A 15,069-nucleotide genomic window follows, 5' to 3' on the forward strand; every position below is an offset into this window, starting at 1 on the left:
TGTTGTACAGCAGAAACCCGGAGAAGGCAATGGCAAGCCACTCCAGTACTCTTGCTGGAAAATCCCATGGATGGAGGAGCCTGGTAGGCTGCAGTCCGTGGGGTCGCTAAGGCTCGGACACGACTGAGCGACTTCACTTTCACTTTTCACTTTCACACATTGGAGAAGGAAATGGCAACCCACTCCAGTGTTCTTGCCTGGAGAACCCCAGGGACGGGGGAGCCTGGTGGGCTTCTGTCTATGGGGTCACACAGAGTCGGACACGACTGAAGTGACTTAGCAGCAGCAGCAGCATTATAGATAACTTCCGTTCACTTGTCTCTTTCCCCTAACAGACAGTGAATTCTTTAAACGCAAGAACACCTTTTTCATATTTTTTCAAAGCATGTTCTATAGGTTAGTAGATGATGGCATTGAGAATGGGAATGTGTAGATTGAGAAGAAAAGACATTTTTAAGAAATGTTCCAGTTTTACTGGAAACAAGGAGTGTGTGATTAGCACATAGTCATTTCTCGTAAATACTTGATGACTGAAAATGCCATTTCCTTTTTCATTTTCTGGCATAAATAATTCAACACAAAATTACATTTTTATTATAATATTTTTATAAAATAATATTATAAACATCAGCTACTGGTTTTTAAAAAAACCAACCTATAATTGAGAGACCAGAAAAAATGAATAATTGAAATTTTATTTCATTTCTTGATAGAATTGCTTATTAAAATCACTTAATATGAGTTTTCAGGCCTGAAGCTAAGTAATCAAATTTTGCCTCTGATGAGAGAGAAAGAGATGACTGAATTACAGCATATGCTTCTCCATGTAAGGTTTCTAGGATTCCAAATAGATATTATCTTAGGACATAAAAGAAATAATGTGTAGCTCTGAAATAATGATCTCAAAATTACGAGACCTGAACCTAAATACATAACTTTTTAATGTACAAGATGCAGTTCAAAATAACATATTAGTTTTTCCTGTCGTTTATCAAACACATTCAGTAGACTGATTAAAAGGGCAATACAAGAACAATTTTCTACGACATGCCAAATAATAGATGAAGTCTTACCTCCACTGCTAAAGCTGCTGTCTGTTGGTCATAATGATTCAGAAGATTGGGCATGAAGGCAGTGTTATCAGGCAAATCTTGGCACATCCTCAAGGTAACAGGCTCAAAGAAAACAAACTGTGCCCACCTATATGGCCCACAAACATAGTCAAGGGCACAGACAGAAGACGATCCAACTCATAGCCATGCTTTCTCGATTGAAGGAGATTCAGATGATCAGGCCCACTCAATATGTATTTTAGATCTTTGTACACCTGCAGGTCTCAGCTTGGAAGTACTTCTTCTATCTTGCTGTTAAGTTCTTCTAACTCTTTGCACCGTCAGAGGTTTGTTAGCTTGGTCTCATGAAAGGCATTTGTTTTTGTTTTCACAATATGGGAAAATGACATCATCTTGCCTCTTCTTCTCATTTTATTACATCAGGTACCATCTGGCCAACGTGTCAAGTGGATCAACCACATTCCCAAACAACAGACTCCATCCTAGGAGAAGAGCTCTTTCTGCCTTTGGCTGAAATATCTGAAAAAATAATTGTTTTTTAAAAATGGGAGAAATCAGCAATTTCCTCTTGAAATATTACAGGCTTGATAGTAAAACTTTGATTAGCTCAGTAAAGTTGCAGGATACACAATCAGTATACAAAAATCAGTTGTGTTTCTACACACTAACAATCAGCTACTAGGAAGAGAAATTTTAAAATACTGCCTTTGGGACTTTCTGGTGGTCCAGTGATTAAAGCTGCACACATCCACGACTGGGGCACCAGTGCACTCCCTGGTGGAGAACTAAAATGCCAAATGCCGGGCGTGTGGCTAACAACAACAACAATCACAGACTTTGACCGAGAGATACAATCCTTTACAGATAAAACACATGGGTATTTCATAAACAAATACGATAGTTTTTCTACCTTATCATTCTTGCTCTAGATATACCAGAGAATCCATAAATAGCATTTAAAGGCACTGTTTCCTCTCTCAGTTGCTTACATATCATACAGTTTAATTTCCCATCTATAATGGTAGTTTCTCATTTGTCACAAGACATAATTGATCCATTGGGAAAAACTTGCATGCTGCTGTCCTAAATTTTATTTAAATATCTGCCACACTTAATAACAAGCTATTTAAATTTTATTACAAATGTTTTAATCATCAAATGACTCAGCAGATGGTATCTCTGAAAGGTGTAAAATATAAAGAAAACAAAAGATATGGAGTCAAGCCTCTTCCCAACTATGTGAATCACTTAACTTCTCTGAGCTCAGAATGTTCCTTTCTAAAAATTGCACCTCCCTATCAAAGATGGTACATAAGTGAATTATAAAATAATGTACTCTATAAAAGGTAAAGCAACATCAAACTTTAGGTAGTTTTATTACTGATTTACAGCAGATACAAAGACTGACTTCTATCAACCAATACTGAACTGGCAAACAGGAGATTCTAAAAGTAGTATCAGGACGTTTTCCCAACAATGCTTCATCCTTTTAGATAGTACAAAAATTCAGGACATAGCTAGAGAAAACGTTTGACCAACAAACGCTTCATTACACACAGTCAGGCTGCAGAGAAGAATCAACCCTAGAAAGTTACAGCGTGGGATATGAATGATTTCCAGTTAAGAGTTTCTACCAAGTTTCAGAGTCTGATTTGACGTTGCCTTTGCTGGGGGCTTCCCTGGTGGCTCCGACGGTAAAGAATCCGCCTGTGATGCTGGAGACATGCGTTTGATCCCTGGGTTGGGAAGATTCCCTGGAGGAGGAAATGGCAACCCACACCAGTATTCTTGCCTGGAGAATTCCATGGCAGAGAAGTCCGGCAGCCTACAGTCCATAGGGTCACAGAGAGTTGGATGCAGCTTTCACTTTTTTCCTAGGGACAAAAATATGCATCTCCTTGGGGGCTGGAAGGGTAGGTAGAGTGGAAGGCAGGATTGGTAGGAAAAAAGCTTATTCTAAAACTATCATACTTCCATTTGGTTTTGTAATGATGTTAAGTCTGCTTTTACTTTATTTGCGTTTCACAGATGGCAAACATTTCTGTTTGAAGTACACAACCTCGGTTGGGAAAACATGAGAAAGTCAGGTTCAGAAATTCTCAGAGACCCAGGTTAACAGGACAACTCAAATAGATATTAGGGCCCGTGACAGCTTAGACCTTGAAAACTTGACTGGCTTGGCTAAAGCAGGGAAAGAAACTGTCCTTTGTGCACTACCAATGACAGGGACCTCTGCATCCCAAGCTTTAATTACTGGGCAGAAAAAACTATTTGGAGAAAGTAAAGCCATGGCTGAATCTTCCCATTTTTCCCTCAAGCATATGGTCTTGAGTAGAAGAAGGGAAAAGGAAAGTCTACAACCTTAGGAATTAGGAACACCAAAGTTACAAGCAACCTCTGCCCCAAATGTCTAATCTCTCTAATACTGAAACCTCTAAATCAGAAATATTTGTTAAAGCTTCTTGGCCTGCCATATTGTTTCCTCCTCCAAGTTGGGCCCAGAAATGTGATGTCTGCCTATGGAAAAGTGATGTCAAACACAGTCATGTATATTTAAGCTTACTTATCAGGCAGCACGGTAACAATTATGCCTGTCATTAATGAGTCAGATAAGCCCTGAAACCTTTATTTGGCTACAGTATCAAAACATCCATCGAAGTTCCATGTTTCTGGTTTGCTGCTTATGCAGCCTGTTCATCTGCTTGCAACTTAAAAAAATATTAAAGGGAACACTGCTCCCTAATGAATATGTAGATAACAATGAGAATTTCAAAAATTTCATTTAGACTATTTTTCAAGCAGGATGGGTTCCAAATTTACAGTTCAAAGAAGATTACCACGCAAAACACGAGGAAGAAACAAAGTAATATTGAGTTTTTTAAACTAGATGAGAAACCCCCTATACTTCTGTCTACTCTATTTTACCTGTTTTTCTCTTAGTTATTCCTTTCGCCTCATTTACAAACAATGCTTCTCACAGACTTACAAAAGTGCTTTCCTTTAGGGACTTTAACATTCTAATTTCCATATATCAAAACATTTTTGTAAAATTATTGTTAGGCTGGGGTAGGATAAAACCTTAATACATTAAGACTGTAGTTTATGATTATTAAGATAAATCAGAAAGAACAGTAGAATGCCATGAGACAAGAAGAAAAATAGGAACAGTAAAAATGTTAAGGAATTTATATTTCTTCCAAATCAGAGGTTCCCTAATTTTCATGTGCTGCAGATTCATAGAAACCCCACAGGTCTAAGAAATCCGAACCTCTGGAAAATGAAGGATATACATGCATTCTAACAATTATCTCGGTACTGTTACAAGTGATCTCTAAGTCGTATTTTGAGAAATGCTATCCTAAAGAAGAATAATTTAACTCAGTACAGGATATTTGCACATAATTATGTGCTTAGCAAAAGTAATATATAAAATGAATTTTTTATAGATCACTTACTGTTACAAGTGATCTATAAGTCGTATTTTGAGAAATGCTATCCTAAAAAAGAATAACTTAACTCAGTACAGGATATTTGCACATAATTATGTGCTTAGCCAAAGTAATATATAAAATGAATGAATTTATATAAATGATAAAGAATACTACTTGAATAGAAAAATGGAAAAAGGACATACATTTACAAAAGAAATACAAATGGCCAACAAACATATGAAAAGATATTCAACTTTACTAATAAAAACATACAAACATGATATATAACATTTTTCCCAATCAGATGAAGAAAGAAAGAATAACAGAACACAGTAAAGGAGAGGGTGCGGAAAAAAGAATATATTCAACATTCCAACACTGGGAAATACATTTTTTTTTTTGGCTGTCCCACACGGCTTGCAGAATCTTAGTTCCCCAAACAGGGGTTGAACCCGGGCCAAGGCAGTGAAGTGTCTAACCACTAGACTGCCAGGAAATTCTCCATTTTCAAATACTACTGGAGGAAAAGCAAACTAGTTGGTATTTCAAAAAAATAGCCAGGGACATCAAAAGCTCTTAAAACGTATATAATTTGATTCAGCAGACCTATTCTACAATTTATTCTAAGAAAGAAAACACAAGTACACATGACGTATAACTGAAATGTTAGTACAACACTGTTTACAAAATAAAAACCCAGACAAACTGAAAGTCTACCAACAAGGAATTGGTTAAATTACGGCACAATCAACACATAACACACTCACTAAAACTGATGAGCAGGATCTGTATACGCGGATGTGAAAAGACAGTAATAATACAATAAGTGAAAACTAAAATTTTAAATGGTTTACAAAACAGAATATAGTCTCCCACTTTTGTCAGAAATATACATACGTGAAACAGAGTAAAACTTACCTGAATTGTTTAAAGATACGATATTATAGGGACTTCCCTGGCAATCCAGTGATTAGGACTCCACACTTCTTCAGGGGGCTCGAGTTTGATCGCTGGTCAGAGAATTAAGGTCCCACAAGCTGCACGGCGAGGTCAAAAAACAAAACAAAATAGGAGTAAAGTATTATAAATGCTGAAATGTTATTTTAAAATCTGTCCCACGTTATTTCTGTATGGGAAGATAAGTCTGCTAAATCTATAAATGTGTGCTAACAATACTACTACTTGAATCAATGTTTACTGACTGTTAATTAAGTAACAAGCCAAGACACAAAAATGCCCTACTACAGGCAGCAAGAAAAGCAAAAAAAAAAACAACAAAACTGATGATGAACTTAGAAAGGGACAAAAATTGATTCTCAATACTGAAAAAAAGTCAGATCACCTCTCAGCTGAACCAAATATTCAGTTCAGTTCAGTTCAGTTCAGTCGCTCAGTCGTCTCCGACTCTTTGCGACCCCATGAATCACAGCACGCCAGGCCTCCCTGTCCATCACCAACTCCCGGAGTTCACTCAAACTCATGCCACATCAAACTCATGTCGGTGATGCCATCCAGCCATCTCACTCTCTTTCGTCCCTTTCTCTTCCCGCCCCCAATCCCTCCCAGCATCAGAGTCTTTTGGAGTGAGTCAACTCTTCACATGAGGTGGCCAAAGTGTTGGAGCTTCAGCTTTAGCATCAGTCCTTCCAATGAACACCCAGGATTCATCTCCTTTAGAATGGACTGGTTCGACCTCCTTGCAGTCCAAGGGACTCTCAAGAGTCTTCTCCAACACCACAGTTTGAAAGCATCAATATTGTGGCGATCAGCTTTCTTCACAGTCCAACTCTCACATCCATACGTGACCACGGGAGAAACCATAGCCTTGACTAGACGGACCTTGGGTTGGCAAAGTAATGTCTCTGCTTTTTAATATACTACCTAGGCTGGTCATAATTTTCCTTCCAAGGAGTAAGCGTCTTTTAATTTCCTGGCTGCAATCAGCATCCGCAGTGATTTTGGAGCCCCAAAAAATAAAGTCTGACACTGTTCCCACTGCTTCCCCATCTATTTCCCATGAAGTGATGGGACCGGATGCCATGATCTTCGTTTTCTGAATGTTGAGCTTCAAGCCAACTTTTTCACTCTCCTCTTTCACTTTCATCAAGAGGCTTTTTAGCTCCTCTTCACTTTCTGCCATAACTGTCCATAACCAAATATTATGCACAGTTAAAAAAAAGTTGATATATATTCTAAATTGTTTTTCAATAATGTAATGAAGCTCAACATTCAGAAAACAAAGATCATGGCATCTGGTCCCACCACTTCATGGGAAATAGATGGAAAAACAGTGGGAACAGTGTCAGACTTTATTTTTTTGGGCTCCAAAATCACTGCAGATGCTGATTGCAGCCATGAAATTAAAAGACGCTTATTCCTTGGAAGGAAAGTTGTGACCAACCTTGATAATATATTGAAAAGCAGAGACATTACTTTGCCAACAAAGGTCCGTCTAGTCAAGGCAATGGTTTTTCCCGTGGTCATGTATGGATGTGAGAGTTGGACTGTGAAGAAAACTGATCGCCGAAGAATTGATGCTTTTGAACTGTGGTGTTGGAGAAGACTCTTGAGAGTCCCTTGTACCGCAAGGAGATCCAACCAGTCCATTCTAAAGGAGATCGATCCTGGGTGTTCATTGGAAGGACTGATGCTGAAGCTGAAACTGCAATACTTTGGCCACCTCATGCGACGAGTTGACTCACTGGAAAAGACTCTGATGCTGGGAAAGGTTGGGGGCGGGAGGAGAAGGGGACGACCGAGAATGCGATGGCTGGATGGTATCACCGACTCTGTGGACATGAGTTTGAGTGAACTCAGGGAGTTGGTGATGGATAGGGAGGCCTGGCGTGCTGTGATTCATGGGGTCGCGGAGAGTCGGACACGACTGAGCGACTGAACTGAACTGAACTGAATGAAATAAATGCTTCTAATCAGGATCACATGAGCATGGATAGCAACAATCCTTTTTCCTAAGAGAACCATCCTCGAAGAAGCTGTAAGTTTCAGACAGCAGGACACAGAAGATGGAGGAAACCAAGAAATATTGACAGAATACAGCAACTGATTACATAAAGGTTAAATGATGTTGTGCATTCTTTTTGATATTATATCTTTGACTATAGAAATCTGCAGAATCTCAGCTGAAGAAAGGGAGTTGCTGGATTAACTGGAGGGAACAGTCTCAGGCGCCAAGGACCAGTAGAAAATGAGGGGTCTGGAAACAGTTTTCCATGCCCTAACCCTGAGAACGGAGAAGGCAATGGCAAGCCACTCCAGTATTCTTGCCTAGAAAATCCCATGGATGGAGGAGCCTGGCAGGCTGTAGTCCGTGGGGTCGCTAAGGGTCGGACACGACTGAGCGACTTCACTTTCAATTTTCACTTTCACACACTGGAGAAGGAAATGGCAACTCACTCCAGTGTTCTTGCCTGGAGAATCCCAGGGATGGGGGAGCCTGGTGGGCTTCCATCTATGGGGTCACACAGAGTCGAACACGACTGAAGTGACTTAGCAGCAGCAGCAGTAGCAGCAACCCTGAGAAAAGAGACATTTAGTTCTTTACAGAGCAATATAAGATATGTGGGAAAACTAACTTCAGATTAAGTGACCTGATGATTATTTCATCAGAAAACAAAAAGGACTAGATCCACTTAACCCTACACTTTAATTTTCATCAATGTGTAACATCAGCAATCTGATATTCCCCAATTTACCAGTTCTCTTGTGAAGATAAAAAGTAAAAGCCCCTAAAATAAGGTGAGTACTTGTCCTGAAGAACAGCAATAAAGGGGATGCAATCTTGGAAGATTGTCTTCAGAGGCTGGCTACAAAGCCAGACCCAAAGAACTCAGCTGGGAAAAGTAGGAGATGGCAACTGTGAAGAGGAAAGAAAGCAGGCTGAATCCCAGAAGAGACCATGACAAAAGTGGGCCCCGGGGAATTGTCAGCAGGGCCCTGCAACCAAAGATGTTAGCAATTCTATTCCAATTCACACTTCTGTACAGAAAGTGATTCCTTTCATCTTTCTCAGCTTAGATTTACTTATCTTGACACACTATAAACGTACCTAACATTTTGCATTTCCAATTTAGAAATTAAAGGTTGCCTCAAACACACTGGCTACAATGGGAACAGGAGGATATTCTTTTGTCTTCTTTCAGAGTTTTCCAAGACTGCGTTATAAGGATTAGCAATCACTACCTCTGAAGCTTCTTCTCTCAAGGAAATCATCATCTTGTCAGACAGCAAAGTACACACTGAGAGCATATCGCTGCTCAAAGTGCTAGATTTCTTTTCCTAAAACTCATGTGGGTTTTGGCCTTTTGTTTTCCATATCTAATTTTTTTTTATATAAATTCATTCTCAGGATACTGCTTTCTGGTTGCTGAAGTTTATATAGCTCCATATTTAAATCTTAGGGCCTAGACTCTCAGTAATCTCAAGGTATCACTTTGCCACTTTATCTAATTTTTAAAGTCAGTCTAGTTGTCTACTGATTACAAAAGATAATCTAATCTTCCAGTGTGCTGAGCAATGGGGCTTAAAAAAATACAGGAAAAACAAATACATTAAAGTTCAAAATTAAAATGAACAGTAGGCATCAAAAGCCAGTCCATCTTACAAATTATATAAGACTAGAGAAAGCAGAAAATCCTTGAAAACTAAAAGCAAAACTGGAAAGTTGAAAGATGGCCAGAATCTGGACTTTAAGAAAAAAAAAAATTCAGGTTGAAATTCCAGCCTGGTTTCCCTTTTTCATTAAAATGTGTTCAAAAAATGCTCTAATATCAAGCTCCTGATTGTTTTCCCCCCTTTAGCATGGTTGTATGTTTTGACTATAAAATTAGTTTAATGAGATAAACTTTGGGGACCAAGATTATTTTAGGCCTACTAGCCTAGTACTTTTTTCTCAAACGTCATTCACAGTGCATTCCTTGGATCCACCAAAACAGTTGCTAGTTCTCAGCATAACTCAAAGGTTGTAACTCAAAGATAGATTCATCATTTCTGATGCAACAGTCAGTTAAAACTGCTTTCTAGTCAAAGGGGAGTTGATACTCTTCTAACATTCATTCCTAACCTTCTGGAAATGCCCCTATTAAAAACCTTCACTTCTTTCCTCAAGACGCTGGGACCCTTCTTCTCACAAATCTACACTAAACAATTCCTCTCATACATATTTCAAAGTCTTGCTTTTCATTCGACTACTGCTCTTTTTGTGGCCAACTGCAGCTTTAAATGTCTCTAATTCTAGAGATTTTAGGGGTTAAAAAACACTCGAGACCAACACTGCTCTTCCCTGTGAAAGAAGGGAAAGATGCAGTTAAGAACTGCTTCCTATCGCAAGTCCCTGAGGAAAATAAAGTCAACAGCAGTCTAACATCAACAAACTAACATGCTCAGAGTAAGTTTTCAGTATGAAATCTCATCGTTTTACTAACACATACGAAACTTAAGTTGGAGAGAGAGATTCTTTGCCTGGGAAGTGGGCAACAGAGGACTTACAGGGAATTTAAAAGACCCTCTCTCTGCCCAGTGATGACGCTCTCACAGCATTGTGCTACACAAAGAAAGAACGTGCACTTTACTGTTTATCTTCCCCGCAAGGCTCCCTACTTCAAATATCTCAATCATGGCTGGGGATCTCTCTACAAAAATCCACCTCAATGTTCAAAGCACAAAACAAAGCTCAGAGGAATACAGTACCTAAGATGAAAAAGGGATGAAAGAACCTACAGTCCTTTCTTCTTCTATTAATAGGGCACTGGTGGATTCGGGAGAGACGTAGAGGCAGGAATATTAGCGGATGAGAAAAAAATAAATAACGGAGGAGGAGGAAAGAGAAGGTAGGACGGGAGGCTTTACTAGTAGTTTACTTACTTACTTTATTTATTACTTTACTTACTTTACTATTACCTGACTTTCCTGACAGTTTCAAAGCATTTGGGGGGAGGGGGGGAGAGGAAGAACCTGTTATTTCACTAAAGAAAAAGCAACACTGTAAGAAGAATTGCATCTCAATTATCTTTTATTTTCAGCTCTATCCCTGCAAGCCAGCCCACTTAAGCTTTTACATCACTTTCCTATCTTATTACCTCTATGTTGGGGTTTGGTACTTCAAACAAAGACTTTTTTGTTCTTTTCCTTCTTCTTCTGGAGGTAAAAGATGGCACCGATTTGCTTAAAAGTACGGATGGGAAAAAAAACAAAAAAGCACGGATGGAAAGCATTATCTTGAGGAGTAAATGGTTCTTAATGACAAAACTATGGATTTCTCTATCCCTTTGACTGTCAGCACACCACTAAAGGCTAAATGAAGGCTCAAGAGGGAGGTAACATCCCCCTTGTCAAGTCTCTGTTTCCTTGCTCCTGTGATATTGGCTTTGCCAAGTAACCCAAGTCCAGTAAATAAACATTACAGGTCTCTCCAAACTACTTCTATAAAATAAGATTTTGTTTGACCAACCTTATAGAGCAGTCATTTATTTCTACAGCTGCTGAGCTGCTCTGCTGCTCTGTCCGACTACATTCAGAAGGGAACCAAAATTCCAAATTTCATTTATTCTGGGCCAAAAACCAGACCTTTTGTCCTCCTTCCTAGATGTGTTGCAACTTCAAGTTGACTCCTCTGCCTAAATTAGTGGCATATGCTTTTGCTCTTTTAAGAAAGAAAGAAAAAACACCCCTTTTTCCCTTATTGAGGAAGGCACGTAACTCTGATAAAGGCCTCTGCTGCTGCTGCTGCTATTAAGTAGCTTCAGTCGTGTCCGACTCTGTGCGACCCCACAGACAGAAGCCCACCAGGCTCCCCGTCCCTGGGATTCTCCAGGCAAGAACACTGGAGTGGGTTGCCATTTCCTTCTCCAATGCATGAAAGTGAAAAGTGAAAATGAAGGCGCTCAATTGTGTCTGACTCTTCGCGACCCAATGGACTGCAGCCCACCAGGCTCTTCCGTCCATGGTGTTTTCCAGGCAAGAGTACTGGAGTGGCTTGCCATTGCCTTCTCCGCTTGACATGTTTCAGTTCAGTTCAGTTCAGTTCAGTCGCTCAGTCGTGTCCGACTCTCCGCGACCCCATGAATCACAGCACGCCAGGCCTCCCTGTCTAACAGCACCTTATTTCAGAGGCTACAAATGAACCTCCAGCCGTACCCCAGGGCAAACACACGGAGCGTCCAAGGGGGCAGAGGGGGAAGCCTCCAGGAGGAATAGGCAGACTTTGAAAAACTGACGGGAGGGAGGAGAGGGGACAACTTTCAGGACTAGAAACAGGAGGCAGTCCAAATGCTGCAGACGCCGCCAGGGCCCGGGAAGCCCCGACGCCCCCGCGCCCAGCCCTGGGCGCACTGTCCTCCCGCCCGCGGCCGCGTCCTCCCCCCACAGCCCCCAGCGGCCCGGGAGCGCCACACGCCCCCGCGGCGCCGACCGAGCCCCACGGCTGGCGCAGGGGGCGCGGGCCACCCTCCAACACGCTGCTCGGCGCGGGCTCGGAGACCCAGAGGGTCAACCCCGTCCGCCGGCAGCGGCCCGCCGCGGCGCCCAGCCCCAAACTCGGGCTCCCCCGCGCCGCGCCGGCCCGCCGCCCGCCCCGAGACAGCCCCGAGACACCCCTCCACAGCGCGGCGTCCACGCCTTTTCTCTCGGCGCCGACGAGAAGGACGCTCCCCGACGAGGATGGACCGCGGCTGCTGGTGCCCGCCCGGCACAGGGTCAGACCGAGGAGCGGGCAGCCGCGGCGGCACCTCCTCAGTCCCCGCTCCCGACTCCTTTTCCCGCTGCGCCGGACGGGAAGGGGCCTGCACGACCCGGGACTCACCTCACACCTCGGGGCCGGGCTCCCGGGAGGCGGGCGCGGCAGCGGGTCCCTCAGCTATACGGAGCCAGCGAGGAGCGCCGGCGAACTTTCGCGACTGCCGGGGCGCGGGGGCGGGCGGGGGCGGGCGGGGCGGGGCGCATGCGCGCGCACGGACGGCGCAGGCGCGCTGCGCTCGCTCGGCTGCGCGTTCGCACTTCCAGTCCAGCTTCCGGGTAGCACTCAAATCCGAGAAGGCAGTGGCAACCCACTCCAGTACTCTTGCCTGGAGAATCCCATGGACGGAGGAGCCTCGTAGTCTGCAGTCCGTGGGGTCGCTAAGAGTCGGACACGACTGAGCGACCTCACTTTCCCTTTTCACTTTCATGGATTGGAGAAGGAAATGGCAACCCACTCCAGTATTCTTCCCTGGGGAATCCCATGGACGGGGTGGGGCCTAGTGGGCTGCCGTCTCTGGGGTCACACAGAGTCGGACACGACTGAAGCGACTTAGCAGCAGCAGCAATTTCATATATACGATGTATCTGGTAATTTAACTGCTGCTGCTGCTAAGTCGCTTCAGTCGTGTCCGACTCTGTGCGACCCCAGAGACGGCAGCCCACCAGGCTCCCCCGTCCCTGGGATTTTTAGGCAACAACACTGGAGTGGGTTGCCATTTCCTTCTCCAATCCATGAAAGTGAAAAGGGAAAGTGAAGTCGCTCAGTCGTGTCCGACCCTTAGCGACCCCACGGACCGCAGCCTACCAGGCTCCACCATCCCCGGGATTCTGCAGGCAAGAGTACTGGAGTGGCTTGCCACTGCCTTCTCCGGCTACCCAGAAGCTGGGCACAAAACGCGAGCGCGCCTGCCCGTCCGTGCGCGCGCATGCGCCCCGCCCCGCCCGCCCCCGCGCCCCGGCAGTCGCGAAAGTTCGCCGGCGCTCCTCGCTGGCTCCGTGTAGCTGAGGGACCCGCTGCCGCGCCCGCCTCCCGGGAGCCCGGCCCCGAGGTGTGAGGTGAGTCCCGGGTCGTGCAGGCCCCTTCCCGTCCGGCGCAGCGGGAAAAGGAGTCGGGAGCGGGGACTGAGGAGGTGCCGCCGCGGCTGCCCGCTCCTCGGTCTGACCCTGTGCCGGGCGGGCACCAGCAGCCGCGGTCCGTCCTCGTCGGGGAGCGTCCTCTCTTCGGCGCCGAGAGAAAAGGCGTGGGCGCCGCGCTGTGGAGGGGTGTCTCGGGGCTGTCTCGGGGCGGGCGGCGGGCCGGCGCGGCGCGGGGGAGCCCGAGTTTGGGGCTGGGCGCCGCGGCGGGCCGCTGCCGGCGGACGGGGTTGACCCTCTGGGTCTCCGAGCCCGCGCCGAGCAGCGTGTTGGAGGGTGGCCCGCGCCCCCTGCGCCAGCCGTGGGGCTCGGTCGGCGCCGCGGGGGCGTGTGGCGCTCCCGGGCCGCTGGGAGCTGTGGGGGGAGGACGCGGCCGCGGGCGGGAGGACAGTGCGCCCAGGGCTCGGCGCGGGGGCGTCGGGGCTTCCCGGGCCCTGGCGGCATCGCAGCATCTGGACTGCCTCCTGTTTCTAGTCCTGAAAGTTGTCCCCTCTCCTCCCTCCCGTCAGTTTTTCAAAGTCTGCCTATTCCTCCTGGAGGCTTCCCCCTCTGCCCCCTTGGACGCTCCGTGTGTTTGCCCTTGGGGTTCGGCGGGGAGGTTCAAACATATTCTCTGAAATAAGGTGCTGTTAAACTGGTCAAGGCATTTTAGCATCTTCCTAGAGACCTTTATCAGAGTTAGGTGCCTTCCTCAGTAAGGGAAAAAGGGGTGTTTTTTTTTTCTTTCTTAAAAGAGCTAAAGCATATGCCACTAATTTAGGCAGAGGAGTCAACTTGAAGTTGCAACATATCTAGGAAGGAGGACAAAAGGTCTGGTTTTTGGCCCAGAATAAATGAAATTTGGAATTTTGGTTCCCTTCTGAATGTAGGCAAGAGCAGCAGAGCATCTCAGCAGCTGTAGAAATAAATGACTGCTCTATAAGGTTGGTCAAACAAGATCTTATTTTATAGAAGTAGTTTGGAGAGACCTGTACTGTTTATTTACTGGACTTGGGTTACTTGGCAAAGCCAATATCACAGGAGCAAGGAAACAGAGACTTGACAAGGGGGGTGTTACCTCCCTCTAGAGCCTTCATTTAGCCTTTAGTGGTGTGCTGACAGTCAAAGGGATAGAGAAATCCATAGTTCTGTTATTAAGAACCACCTCAGGATAATGCTTTCCATCGGTACTTTTTTCTTTTTTTTCCCATCCGTACTTTTAAGCAAATCAGTGCCATCTTTTGCCTCCAGAAGAAGAAGGAAAAGAACAAAAAAGTCTTTGTTTGAAGTACCAAACCCCAACATAGAGGTAATAAGATAGGAAAGTGATGTAAAAGCTTAAGTGGGCTGGCTTGCAGGGATAGAGCTGAAAATAAAAGATAATTGAGATGCAATTCTTCTTACAGTGTTGCTTTTTCTTTAGTGAAATAACAGGTTCTTCCTCTCCCCCCTCCCCCCAAATGCTTTGAAACTGTCAGGAAAGTCAGGTAATAGTAAAGTAAGTAAAGTAATAAATAAAGTAAGTAAGTAAAGTACTAGTAAAGCCTCCCGTCCTACCTTCTCTTTCCTCCTCCTCCGTTATTTATTTATTTTTTTCTCATCCGCTAATATTCCTGCCTCTACGTCTCTCCCGAATCCACCAGTGCCCTATTAATAGAAGAAGAAAGGGCTGTAGGTTCTTTCATCCCTTTTTCATCTTA

General features: G+C 44.3%; 1 protein-coding gene across 1 annotated transcript in view; it reads right to left on the reverse strand.

Annotated features, from left to right (window-relative positions):
* The window catches only part of LOC148773719 (liprin-alpha-1-like), a 219,025-nt gene extending 206,658 nt beyond the window's left edge, over window positions 1-12,367 (reverse strand). Inside the window, exon 1 of the mRNA XM_088833153.1 lies at window positions 12,321-12,367. The gene's annotated coding sequence lies outside the window, so the exon portion shown is untranslated. The remainder of the gene's footprint in view (window positions 1-12,320) is intronic.
* Between the last annotated feature and the right edge of the window lie 2,702 nt (window positions 12,368-15,069).

This window comes from Moschus berezovskii, chromosome 27 (genome assembly GCF_049115385.1).
Source record: "Moschus berezovskii isolate FMDL1 chromosome 27, NW_MosBer_1.0, whole genome shotgun sequence".
Classification (NCBI taxonomy): domain Eukaryota; kingdom Metazoa; phylum Chordata; class Mammalia; order Artiodactyla; family Moschidae; genus Moschus; species Moschus berezovskii.